Source organism: Opisthocomus hoazin, chromosome 5, assembly GCF_030867145.1.
Source record: "Opisthocomus hoazin isolate bOpiHoa1 chromosome 5, bOpiHoa1.hap1, whole genome shotgun sequence".
Classification (NCBI taxonomy): Eukaryota; Metazoa; Chordata; class Aves; order Opisthocomiformes; family Opisthocomidae; genus Opisthocomus; species Opisthocomus hoazin.
Window position 1 is genome coordinate 39,392,649 of NC_134418.1, and position 12,834 is coordinate 39,405,482.

The following is a 12,834-nucleotide window of genomic DNA, read 5'->3' on the forward strand; positions in this document are numbered from 1 at the left end:
AGAAGAGGGAAAATCTGTAACTGCTTATTTGGCCAGATTGTTATGAAATGATGTGGGCATTTGCTGCACAGCAGGGGGTGGCTTTTATTGGCCAGGAGCTCAGCAGACAGGAAAGCTGTGTTTCGAAACTGCAGATCTTGAGGTTTCAATCCTGTTTTCTAGTGCAGGTCATATTGAGACAGACCTCTCTTTGTAACTTGTTCCACACTGTTGGAACTGCTACTGCAAGTCTATCTGCTCACATACATTATTAATATCAGCCCCATGTGTCATCCCCCCTCTAACCTTCAGTCCAGCTATTTGAATTTCATTAGGCTATAACTAGAGTCAGTTGAAACTCGGCGCTGAAGACAGACAAATCACAACAATTCTCTTACCTCGTTATTAAAGATTTATATTACAGCACAAGATACAAAGATTACAAACTTCATGTTCTTAAATGAGGGAAAACACCAAAATGTTCTTCTCTGGTGAGGATGAAGTATAGTGCTCCTCAAATACTATTTTCTTCTTATATTATTTTAGAATACCTTGTAAAAATCAGTCCATGCCTTCAGAAGGTTGCAGTTGCAAAGAAACGTAGTTCTCGCAATACAAAAGCATTCCTTTGGGACACATTCCAACAGCAAGAACCACATTAACATAAGGGTTTTCAGGAAACACAGGGGATGAAGGGTACATAGGATGTCTGGCCTAGGTGACCACTTCTTGTTCTTTTCTTCTTTCAAGAAGCTTGATAGATGCAAGATCAGACACACTCTACAGTGTTCAGTAGCAGAACGTACAGCATTTCCTCCAATGGAGAAAAGCCATGCCAACTTTCTCTTTTCTTTTATGTTTCAAAACAATGTCTCAGTCATTGCTGGGAAAAAAAATCTTCAACACCTAGGCTCAGCTTAAGGTTAGCATTTTGGAAATGTTTTTCATGTTAAAAAAAAGCTTTGTGCACAGGTAGGGCAGTTCCATACTCACAGCTACACAAGCGATCAAGCTCCACAAAAGATTTTTTTTTTTCAGTTCAGAACTTGTTTTTCTCTTTCCACACTTTCACACTCTAAAAGTTGCTATTTCACAGTAGTAAATTACATCATTAAATTTTTTGACAAACATCCCTGGATATTAGGAAAAACAGAGTGGTTAGCTTTTCTGTTAATCATAAGCCCTCTTTATAATTGGTTTTAATGACACAGTAATTCTTCTGTAGTTTTCTTAGTGGCTGTTTGCTTTCCCTTTTATCATTCACATTCATGTACTGTGTGGTGCACTAGCTGTCCTTGACATTCCCTTATTAGGTTTACAAATAATCATTAATTTGTTTTGTGTTCTGCCTCCTGTTTCAGTGATATATAGGCATGTCATCACCTTTCTAAAGTGTATTCATTATTTTTCTTCTTCAAAAAAAGCCCACTACATGAAGGGTTCAAGGTAATTTGCATGGTACACACATAACTCTGTATACTCTTCAGTGCATCTTCAAAGTTTACGTTGTCTATTCTTTAGATTTCATAATGAATGGACTCGTGTTCTGAAGTCTCTTTCACCATTTGATTGCTCTTTCTCTTGACCTGTTTGAAAGGCATTGCACTACAGTGAACAGAATATTAAACTTGGACTCCAGCTTGATTGTTACTCCTCTTTTTGTCCCAGGCCTTTGTATTGCACCATCTCCACTTCCCTCCCACCACAGAGGAAGCAAGGCATTCCTAAAACATGGGCTTGAGCACGGGTTTTTCTGTTGAAGGGGTGGGGGGGTGTTGGGGGGGTTTTGTTGTTTTTTGTTTTTTGTTCTTTTTTCCAGGAGGAACAATCTCTTATTCTGGCTTTGTACAGTACCTGACACAGACCTAGGGAATTAGTTGAGGCCTATAGGCACTAAGGCCTTCTTTTTTCTGTTTCCACTTTCTCCCCTAGGCTATTTCTATTAATTCAGCTCAAGATTTGAAAGTTCTTTGATATAAAGAGGTTGCCTCATTTCACGGCTTGAGGTCAGCATTTATACCAGTGAATGCAGTATTACTAAGAAAAGTATTTTTATCAAAGCTTTGCAACATACTAGAAAATGCTAATTCTGATTTGATACATCAGATGTCCTTAAAGTTATCAGTTAAATTTAAAGTCATCCTCAGACTTGTGTCTCTTCTCTCCCGAGAAGCTAGCTCAGGAATTCTCGCTTAGAATCTCTGCACTCCACTGTGACTGACTGTCAAAGGGGCATTTATTGGCAAGTCATCTGGAATTTAAAGCCCTAACAAACAAACATGAATCTTTCTATTATACTTCCACCTGCCCCCCAGCAGTTTTGGTAACCTAGTTTATGTAGTACTGTAATCCTTACTGCTGAAAAAGTAAATTACAGGGACATTCTGGATAACGAACTTGTTCAAAATATACTCTTAATTAAAAAGTTAACACCACACCAAACCAGTTCAAAATTTCACTTGTGTTTCTGATATTTAGATGCAATATTCTACAGTTAATAAAACATTAATAGCCAAATAAAAAGAAAGCTATGACACAATTTTCTTCTCATGTTGCCAAGAAGGAAGAAAAACAAGCTAATGAGCCTGTAGCCATTCTCAGCAGTTTGAAATTCAATAAACTCTGGAATCAAAGGCCCATTTGTTCATAGTATCAGCTGGATTATAGACAACTAATTGGAAACCAGTTGGAAAGGAAAACTAAAAAGGCACAAATGTGATTTGTGGGACTAGGTGACCCTGATCTGTGCTATAGGTGACCCTGCTTTGGCCGGAGTGTTGAACTAGATGATCCACAGAAGTCCCTTCCAACTCCTACCATTCTGTGATAATGTGACAGGTGGATCCCATCCCCTTGTGAAAGAAGAATACCACCATATATTTCCTGCGGCTAACAAAATTGAAAAGTTATTACAGAATTACTCAATAGTTTAAAAGGATCCATGGAAAAAAATAAGAATTTTTAACAGAAAGTGGTGTAGGGGACAACTTGTCCGAAGTTGGGTCCCATTAAAGCCTGAAAATGTCAGCCGCATTAAATAATCCCATTGAAGTTTGTACAATATTAGAGGCCATGTCACAGACAGTTATCCACAGACATTAGAAAAGCCATCCTGAAGAACAAAGGACACCGACCAGAACCAAATAATTTTTGCTGCACTCTCAGAAATGACAGTCAGGCATGTTATTTAATACACAGTATAGCCCAGGTGATGATGATTTATCAGTTTGATGCTGGAATTAAACACATGGTTATCCAGTTCACCTTCTACGATAGATATGCTCACGATAGATGTTGCCACTACGTTGGAAAGACATACACTAAGACTTTTTTTTCTTAAGTTTCTATCATGAAAAGAAACCAAGAGACCAAGATACAAGGCAGATTACCTCTCAGTGATTTTAAAACAGCAGAAGTCAGATGACTTCAAGAAAGGCATGTTGAAAGAGAAAAAGATTAGAAGTAAGATTAATCTGATTTATACTGGAGTACCAGTGTGAATCCACATCTCTTATGTTCTGCCTTAAAGAAAACAGTAACAAAAATCAGTTGCCATGTGTGTTGCATTTTTTTTCATCCACACTAAGCTAGTACTGAACAAAGTGATATGCCTTGTTATCTTAGTAGAACCTCATAATCAGTGATTCATTCAACGAAATCATTAGACCATATTCAACATAAGGAATTATCTGTCCTGTACTCATAGCTCTATGCATTGACCTGATCCATGCTGCATACCTCATTTCTCTTTATATTGCTTTGTAAGGAGCCATCCCTTATTTTGGTCTGAACATTCTGTCAACATCTGCATATGTGTAAACCAAGTGTAAAAGACAATCATGTCAAAAGTGATAGCGTTTCCCACCCACTCTGTGAGAATGATTACAGTGTGTTTAAGGCTGTGAATCTGGTCCACTGTGCCTTGTGGCAGCCTTTTCCAACACAATCCAACTAAAGTGAGCCCTGTGCTGTCCTTCATGTGATGTTCTAAAACTAATGTCAAAATTAGGGACCTCAGAGTTGAACGAGATTTATTTTTAATGCGTGTTTCAAATCACTGATACGGTGGAGCTGAATAAAATGCAGCTTTCATTTCTTCCCAGAAACAAATTGTTGAAAAGAGTTAGTTATTGCAGCTTCTTGGAAGTAATGTCTTACAGTGACGAATTTCCTTTTCCCCCTTGTATATTGTATTTGTACAAATGACAACAAGAACATGCAGTGTCATGTAGGATATTCACAACATTTTACTAGAGAATTATATTTGCAATATGTTATTCAGCACATTCCTAACACACCTCTGTATTTAGAGATTCATAACTCCAGCGAAATTTCTACTTCACCTGGAACTTGGCAAACAGGTTCTCCACTCAGCAGATCTTCTTCATGTGAGCCTGAGAAAAAAAAAAAAAGGCCAATAAATGGGAACGCATATGCAGCTTATGGCAGAAATTACATTAAAACTGAAAAGAAACTATACTCATTGTATCAGTTTATATACTAATGTGAATTCTATAAGATTTAGAACTGGAAAGCTTTTCTTAAGAAGCAATAAAAGCTATACAGAAAGAATACTTCATCCTTCCTGAAAGCTGAAATTATTAGTGTAAGATTTAAGAGAAGACTGGAAGACTTTTTTGAAAGGTAAAATATCACATATTTTCTCCTTTTCTTGAGTTAGCCAGGTCATAACTATCTGTACCTATGTTAATATTGGGAATGTCTGAAATAAATTGCTCGCAAGTAAGATATAATCAAGAATTACATAGCTATATTCAATGAAAATTTGAAGTGAGGTCTAAACAGTAGAATCAGTCCACAGAATACTCATGAGCAGAAAAAAAATTCTCACTCATTAAATGGACTTTTCTATAGACTCTAAGTAGGTGATTTACAAAACAAAATACAGTAGCACTTTGCATTAGAAAAATTAAATCCTGTTGTTTGGTAAGACTAACAAAACAAACAAGTAGAAGTCACCACATAACAAGTTGCAGCTGCTTTAAAAAAATTGTTTTAGTTTATCTAGAAAAAGTTGACCATCTCCATGCAATCAGTGTCAAAAAACAAATGACTGAGCTTCCCTACAGCGTTTCAATGGAATTAAAATCTGTTAACTGTCTGCACATCAATAATCTTTTGCAACAACCACTTTAAATCTCAAGGCTAAAGGCACACTCTCAAATGAAGTACATCATCAAGTACCGAATAATTTAAAAGGTCATGAAGAAAGTTATGCTTGAGTAGTGTTGTAACAAATAAGCAAACCAAACAAGCCATAGCTCACCCACTTCCCCTTTCTGCCTCACCTAGCACCACCCCTCCTTCCACACACTAGGGTTTGAAACCTCAGGTAATAAAAGCTGTCATGTGTTTATTAAGGTCATGAACATACAACACCTGAATGATCTTTATATCCTTGGTACAACTCCTGAACTATATAAACTGGCCACACTTGTCTTTTTAACAACATCAGGAGTACACATTTTATAACAAACACACAATTTTGACAGTGGCAATAGTTGCACCCTCCCTAAATGTTTCAGAGGGGAAGAAAAAGTGGAATTCAAACCTCTTCCATATTTATGTACTTGCGTCACATCTTACTGAAGACAACCTCAAACATCATACCCTAGGTTACTTATGTATCAGAATTCTCCAAGTATAACCTATAGGAGATATGAGAATCTAATTCAGACAGGCTTTCATGCATGACTAACATTAATCAACTTATAAATCTTGATGTAGAAGTTTAGCTTAAGAAAAATACAGTAATTAAATCAATACAACATTGCTGTTATATTTTGTTCGTCACTACCTATAATACTGTATCATTAAGCGTGTTTAATTCCACATAAAGCAGTCAAGCAGTGAACGCTAAAGCCTTTCTCAGACATCATTTAACCCAGCAAGCCTCAGGCGCCACTGGAAAAAGCATGCAATTTGAGAAGATGGATAAATCCAAAGATAGCACAAATTTGGAAATATTTCATGTCTCAGTGGCCAAACACAACAAGCCTGTATTAATGACAAAATTCTGTCATTGATAATACTCATTATTCATAGCAAGACATACTCCATAAAAGGACAATGATCTTTTGAGGTATATATTACTGCATTAAATACATAAATGCAGGCTAACATACTCCTCCATTACCCCCCTTCAAGCTGCAGTGGAATCACTATAACAAAATGTGGATGGAAGACAGTGAATGACTTCACCCCAGCCTGGGAAAGTCTCTCTCGTCCACTTCTGAAGCAATCAAACAGGCATCCTTCAGGCTCAGCAGAAGGCATAAACAGTGTTTACTGCTCCGTCCCTCACAGGTCACTTAATCTCATCTGTCCTCCAACAAAAAGAGTGCAATGGGGAGGTGTAATGGGTTTGCATGGTGAGGTTTTGGTAGCTGGGGGGAGGAGGGGGTGGGCTATCGGGGTGGCTTCTTTGAGAAGCTGTGAGAAGCTTCTCCCGTGTCTGATAAACCCAGTGCCAGCCGGCTCCAAGATGGACCCACCGCTGGCCAAGGCCAAGCCAATCAGCAACGGTGGTAGCACCTCTGGGATAACATACTTAAGAAAGGGAAGGAAAAAAGCTCTGGGGGGAAATGGCAGTAAAGAGAGAGAAGTGAGATGATGTGAGAGAAACAACTCTGCAGACACCAAGGTCACTGAAGAAGGAGGGGGGAGGTGGTGCTCGAGACGCCAGAGCAGAGACACTCCCCTTGCAGCTCATGACGAAGACCATGGTGAGACAGGTTGTTCCCCTGCAGTCCATGGAGGTCCACGGTGGAGCAAATACCCACTTGTAGTCCATGGAAGGGACCCCACGACGGAGCAGGTGGATGCCTGAAGGAGGCTGTGATGCTGTGGGGAGCCTGCACTGGAGAGGCTCCTGCCAGGACCTGTGGACACCTGGAGAGAGAAGCCCATGTTGGAGCAGGTTTGCTGGCAGGGCTTGTGACCTCCATGGGGGATGCATGCTGGAGCAGCCTGTTCCTGAAGGACTGCACTCATGGGAAGGACCCACGCTGGGGCAGTTTGTGAAGAGCTGCAGCCCATGGGAAGGACTCACATTGGAGAAGTTTGTGGAGAACAGTCTCCTGTGAGAGGAACCTGCACACTGGAGCAGGGGAAGAGTGTGAGGAGTCCTCCCCCTGAGGAGGAAGGAGCGGCAGAGACAATGTGTGATGAACTGACCGTAACCCCCATTCCTCATCCCCCTGCACCGCTCGGGGGGATGAGGGGGAGAAACAGGAGTGAAGCCGAGCCTGGGAAGAAGGGAGGGGTGGGGGCAAGGTGTTTTAAGATCTGGATTTATTTCTCACTATCCTACTCTGATTTGATTGGTGATGAATTAAACTCCCTTTTCTCCCCAAGTTCAGTCTGTTTTGTCCGTGACAGTAACTGATGAGTGATCTCTCCCTGTCCTTGTGTCGACCCTCGAGCCTTTCATCATATTTTCTCTCCCCTGTCCAGCTGAGAAGGGGCAGTGATAGAGCCATTTTAATGGGTACCTGGCATTTATCCAGGCCAAACCAAAACAGGAAGTCAAAAAAATTACACATCCCACAGATGCTCTTAACGTGCAGTTTGCTGTTATTTTACATTTCCATGAACCCTGAGGGTTCATCTTTCAAAATGTGAAATGAGAACTATGCAGTGTCTGCCCAACGTAGTAGGAGAATTACTGAGGAAACCCCTGTTTTCTTATTACACTAAGAGTTACAGATAATCATTCTCACATAGCAACAGAAATCCATTGAAACCAGAATCTCCATCGTCCGGCAATGATACAGGAAAGCACAATTCATCGTTGAAGCAGACCATCAATTGTCACTGAGCAGCGACATCAGAGAATGCTTTCCTGTGGAGTCCCAAGTCATCGGCCTGAACTTCTGCTACATTTTTGCATTAGACATTTGCCTGCTGAGCAGTATTTGCCAACACAGCGAGAGGCAAACATATTAGCCATGGGGAGAACAGAAGGGGGAAAAAAACAATAAAACAAACACAAAAATATGGGAAAATAGTATAAAATCTTGTAAATATCAGAGACAAGAAGTGGAAATAATCCTCATCCCAGCACGCACAAAACACATGAGAGGTTCAGTAACATGCTCCTTCTAGGGACTCCTCTGAGGATTCAGAAGTACTTGCTTATATCCAGTACTTCGGTGTTTATACCTCTATTTTCACATGCGTTTTGACCTAGAAATTTTTGTTCGTTTTCTATTTTCTTACAACTTAAGGTACCAGGTGATAAAACCCTGAATTAGCTGTTCAGATCAGCAACTAAACTGAACCATTTCATATCAACTGAACTCAAATTTTCTGCTTTAATTAACCACAAAAAGATCTAGCCCCTTTAGAAACAGCAATTTCTTTTTCATCTTCCAAGCAAATAAGAGTATAAACATCAATAAATTCTGAAATGCGAGTTAGAAATGAAACTTCCCAGATGTTTTATTATTTCAGTATGTGTAGGTTCCTATAGGAATAACCAACATTCCTGCAAGAACACTCCCCCATTTCATTAATAGTGAAGTTGTTAATGCAGTAGACAAAATGGACCACAGTGACAAAACGAACACTTCCAAAAGTCTGTTGATCAAGCAATATCAAAGAAGCAGCAGTGTCTGAAGGAAAGGTAAAAGATCACACAGTAGGAGAAGACTGGGGTAAAATAAGTGGATAATGATTAACTTAGGAAAAGTTTAACATGTAAGGTACCACAAAAGCCTATGCATTGGTTTGTCAAACCTTTTTTTCCAATTTTTTTTTTCCTTGTAGCCATTATCTACATCCCTTCAGTGCTATCTATCTCAGGTGTGACTACACGGTCTATGCAGTCATTCCAGAGCTCAGCCTGATCTAGCTAGCAGAGGCTGTGAGCATGCTGGCACTATCTGACAGCCCACAGATTTTAGACTAAATTATATATACAGTTATGTAATGGTCTGTTTTATAGTACATTACAGAATTTACAATACAGTCCCACAGAGAACCTACAGATGGCAACAATAATGCATTTTCACTTTTGTGAGTGAAACCCAATTATATGTTCAAATCTCCAAACATTTCAACTGCAATTTAAGAGAAGGTGGTGAATTGGAAAGCAAAGATAATAAGAATTAAACAGTTGTGAAGGTCTGTAGTATGGCTTGGCAATCACTGTTTTACTTTAATCATACATATTCAAAACAATTCTCTTCACAGGTTAACACTTTCCTTGCTCACCAACAAGTAATGGGCCAGTTCACTATGGCAATATTTACTGTTCCTTAAATGGGAGCTTAGAAAATATTCTGACAGCCTCCAACTTAATTGAAACTTGTACAGTCAGTGAAAGGTTGAGGGAGGAGATAGACAATACTGAGGATGTAATTTTATTCATTTCAATGCAATCAATGTAAGCCATCATTCAAAAGTCAGAGAGTCTTCATGGATTCAAAAGACAAATATTGAACAGTTCCCTCCCTTTGGGGGGATTAGTACCATTCACAAAACTATATGCTAGTCAGACATTAAAAATGTCTTCAAATTCATTTGCCTCTTGAAAAAAGAGATTACTATCTGCCATTGATAGAAAGAGAACAGAAATTCAGTTTTCCTTCTAGGATAAAATCCTCTTTATTTAGTAGTTAAATTTATTTGAAATAGTGATGAACAAACACAATCACAGCAAACCACTGGAAAAAAGTAGATCCAAACTCTAAATCCACCATCAAAACTAGAAGCCTTCCAAATGAGCATGCCCCGTATTCATGTATTTGCAGATAACTTCACTCTGTCGTCGTGGCCTCTGTGTCAACTTTAGCTTTCATAAGCTCTGTAAATTAACTCTGAATGATTACTGAAACAACTCCACCACAATTTAGAGCTTAGCAAGTCTTTTAAATACTTTTCAAATATGCATAACTATAATTTTTTATTCTGGATCTGCGATCTTGTCATGAGGACATGCAAGTGCACTGCAGAGAAATCATGATTCAGACGATCACAACTTCTCCCACATTTCTCCCATTATGGTAAGGATAGAAAATTATTTCACCTGCAAACCTTTCTTAAACTGGCTTTGTAAAATCTATTGTTTTTAAAAACTCAGCCTTTCAAGGCATGGTATCTGAAAAAGAAAAACACACATTCTTTTTAAATTTCAAGTCTTTTTTCCAGCCTTCCTTTATACAATTTCCAGCCTTCCTTGATATACAATTATATCAGATGTGGATTAAAAACATAATCCAGAAATTATGAAATTTAAGTCTTGTTTTTTAAAGTCTATTCCCCTCTTTGCCACTTTTCATAGAGCACTTTCATCTCACTACATGCCTAGTGAGGAAAGACTAGTGTCACATCTTTAACCAATTCCTGCTCTCCTGATTTCTTTTCTTTTTTTTTTTTAAGAGATTTCCAGGGTACAAGTTCATTCCTTATGTGACTAGTTTTAATGAAAAGGGAATGAAGGTCCTGTCCTTTTTACCAAGATCAAACTCCAGGCCTTGTGTGAAGAAAACTGTTTGCTTGATGTTTCCTTGGTAAGCAAGTAGGGACAGAAAGATTTTAGGCCCAGAGGGCCGTCCACAGAACATGCTTATTGCCAGTTAATTCTGATTAGTTTATAGCTCTGAAGTGAGGAAATACAGGGAAAGTAATATGAATTTTACTCCTGAAAAAATATGTTTGCCTCTTCTACATTATAAGACAATGCACTAGTTACACATCCAATTTTGGGACATAATTGGTCATCAGCCAGCCATGAAATCAGTTCTGAGCATTAAGGTCTGTTTGCAAGGACAACTTTTTTTTTGGAAGATACTAACAAGGTGGTTGCACCAAAGGCATCACTAACCACATCACTGACTTGGAGAGAATGTATGCAGAAGTGCAGTTATCTCTATAGGAAAGAGTCTTAAACAGTCAGTAGTATGAAGGAGTTTGTCAATGTTTGTGTCCTATTGCACATATTACTGGAAACAGTCATGCCATTTGGAGAAGCAACAATTTAGGATTTCCTTATGATACATTTGCAAGATTTATTTTGACCTGGCTGATCTTTCCACCAGGGAATTAATTCAGATCAGCATTTGTAGCGCTCTAATCTCTTTAAATGACATACTGTCCCCTCTTGACACATAAGCAGAGGAGCAGGCTAGGCCTTGCTATCTTATCCTTGTCTTCTGTCCCAGAGATGTTGGAAGATGCAGTGCTTATACTGTAGATAGAGTACCAGGATCTGCTTATAGACACATGTGAAATTTGCTGTAGGGGTGTGTAAGTCTTATACAGAAAGACCAGATAATGTTTTTGTTGAATCTTCCTCCACAGCCTGTAAGGCGACGAGGATTCGACCTCTCTGTGTATCTTACCTCCATTGACTCCCTGGCCTATACCCTCAGAGCTATTTCTCTAGAAAGCTGTACCTCCACATTAGACTTCACCTGAATTAAGACAGTAGCTATAAGAAATATTCATGGTAAAATGCATACCTATCTTAGCAAGTTTGGGCACGCTTTCCAGTTAATATGCTTATACGTTAAGGTCAGAGTCCATTTTCACATTACTCTGTTTTTAGGCTTCCACTAATGTGATGATAAATCACATATGCAGTACCTGGGTCCTAGTGTCATTCTAGGTCAGTCTTCCTAACTAGAAATTGCATCTCTTCTTTCTAAACTTAGTACAAAAATCAAACCATATAGCCTGCTAAAGACTTGATTAATAACTTGCTGATCTTTTAAGTGCAAGGAATTTTAGTTACAGACAGTGGCAAAACAGAACATTATTATTAAAAGAAAATGTTTTAAAGTAGATCTGTCACCAACTACGCTACTTCTATTTGTCTTGTCTTGTTACTGTAGAGGCAAAAAGCATAGATGTTTTGTCTTGTTATCAGCTTAGACTTTGTATATAGATATTATACATTTATTAGATAACCTAAAGAAGAATGATAAAACAAAAGTTAGTTTAACTACCCCCACCAATTAGGTACTTCTCCACAGACATCTAACTGGAAATGCAAGAGGGTTATGTCCGAGATTTTGCCTCTCCCATGAAGGATATGTAGACACTTGACTAGGGGGTGAAGAAACGTCTCTGTGCTCTCAAGATCCAGACTATAGAATTACCCCTTGAGGGCAGATGATTGAAAATATAATTTTACCATTTTTAAAACCAATCAGAAGTTTTCTGCTAAGTGTCATATGTAAGTTCTTTGACCAAGGGACTCAAACACTCATCTTTCCAGTGCACACTTGTAAACTATGACAGAACTCAAAAAAACCCCACAAAACTAAAACATACTTCTGTTAACGTTAAACCAGTAATTAGTAGAAGACACAAGCAAAATCCAGTGCAAATATACCTCCAACAAGGTTAGCTGGATTAGAAAGTTTAAAAGCTATAGGTATAGCAGTAGCTCAGCAACAGAAATACTCAGTGTGAAGCATTAATATGAGTGTCTTCACCACATTAAACTGAGCACATCAGACAGGTTGTATATTTGGACATCAGAAAAAAACACAGCTGTGAAACCCCTTAAGCTAAAAATCCACATTTCCTACTTCTTGGATGTCTTACACAGAATGCAACATAGTAAGTATCCTCCTCCTCCAGTAAGGTTTCACAGAACATTTTCTGTATCTAGTTCATGAATAGTAACTACATCCATGCAAGCAAAAAAAACATTATTAACTGCTTACTGCATCAGTCAAACCGTTTTCAAACCACAGTAAAATGTGTGAGGAAGACAGATGCTCAAATAGTTAGGCCAAACAAGTTTAAGAGGTAGAAGCTGAGCTTCAAAGTGCTCAAGTCAGAAAATCAGGTTTATATAGTATGCAGTAGAGTGTTTTTAAA

The 12,834-nt window shown here is 38.6% G+C and overlaps 1 long non-coding RNA gene across 4 annotated transcripts in view; it reads right to left on the minus strand.

Annotated features, from left to right (window-relative positions):
- Positions 1 to 383: 383 nt before the first annotated feature.
- Positions 384 to 12,834, minus strand: part of LOC142361410 (uncharacterized) — a 39,321-nt gene continuing 26,870 nt past the window's right edge. For all 4 annotated transcript variants that reach the window (XR_012764008.1, XR_012764005.1, XR_012764007.1 and 1 more), the window contains 2 exons: positions 4,278 to 4,373; positions 384 to 1,565 (listed from right to left, as the gene is read on the minus strand). This is a non-coding gene — a long non-coding RNA (uncharacterized LOC142361410). The remainder of the gene's footprint in view (positions 1,566 to 4,277; positions 4,374 to 12,834) is intronic.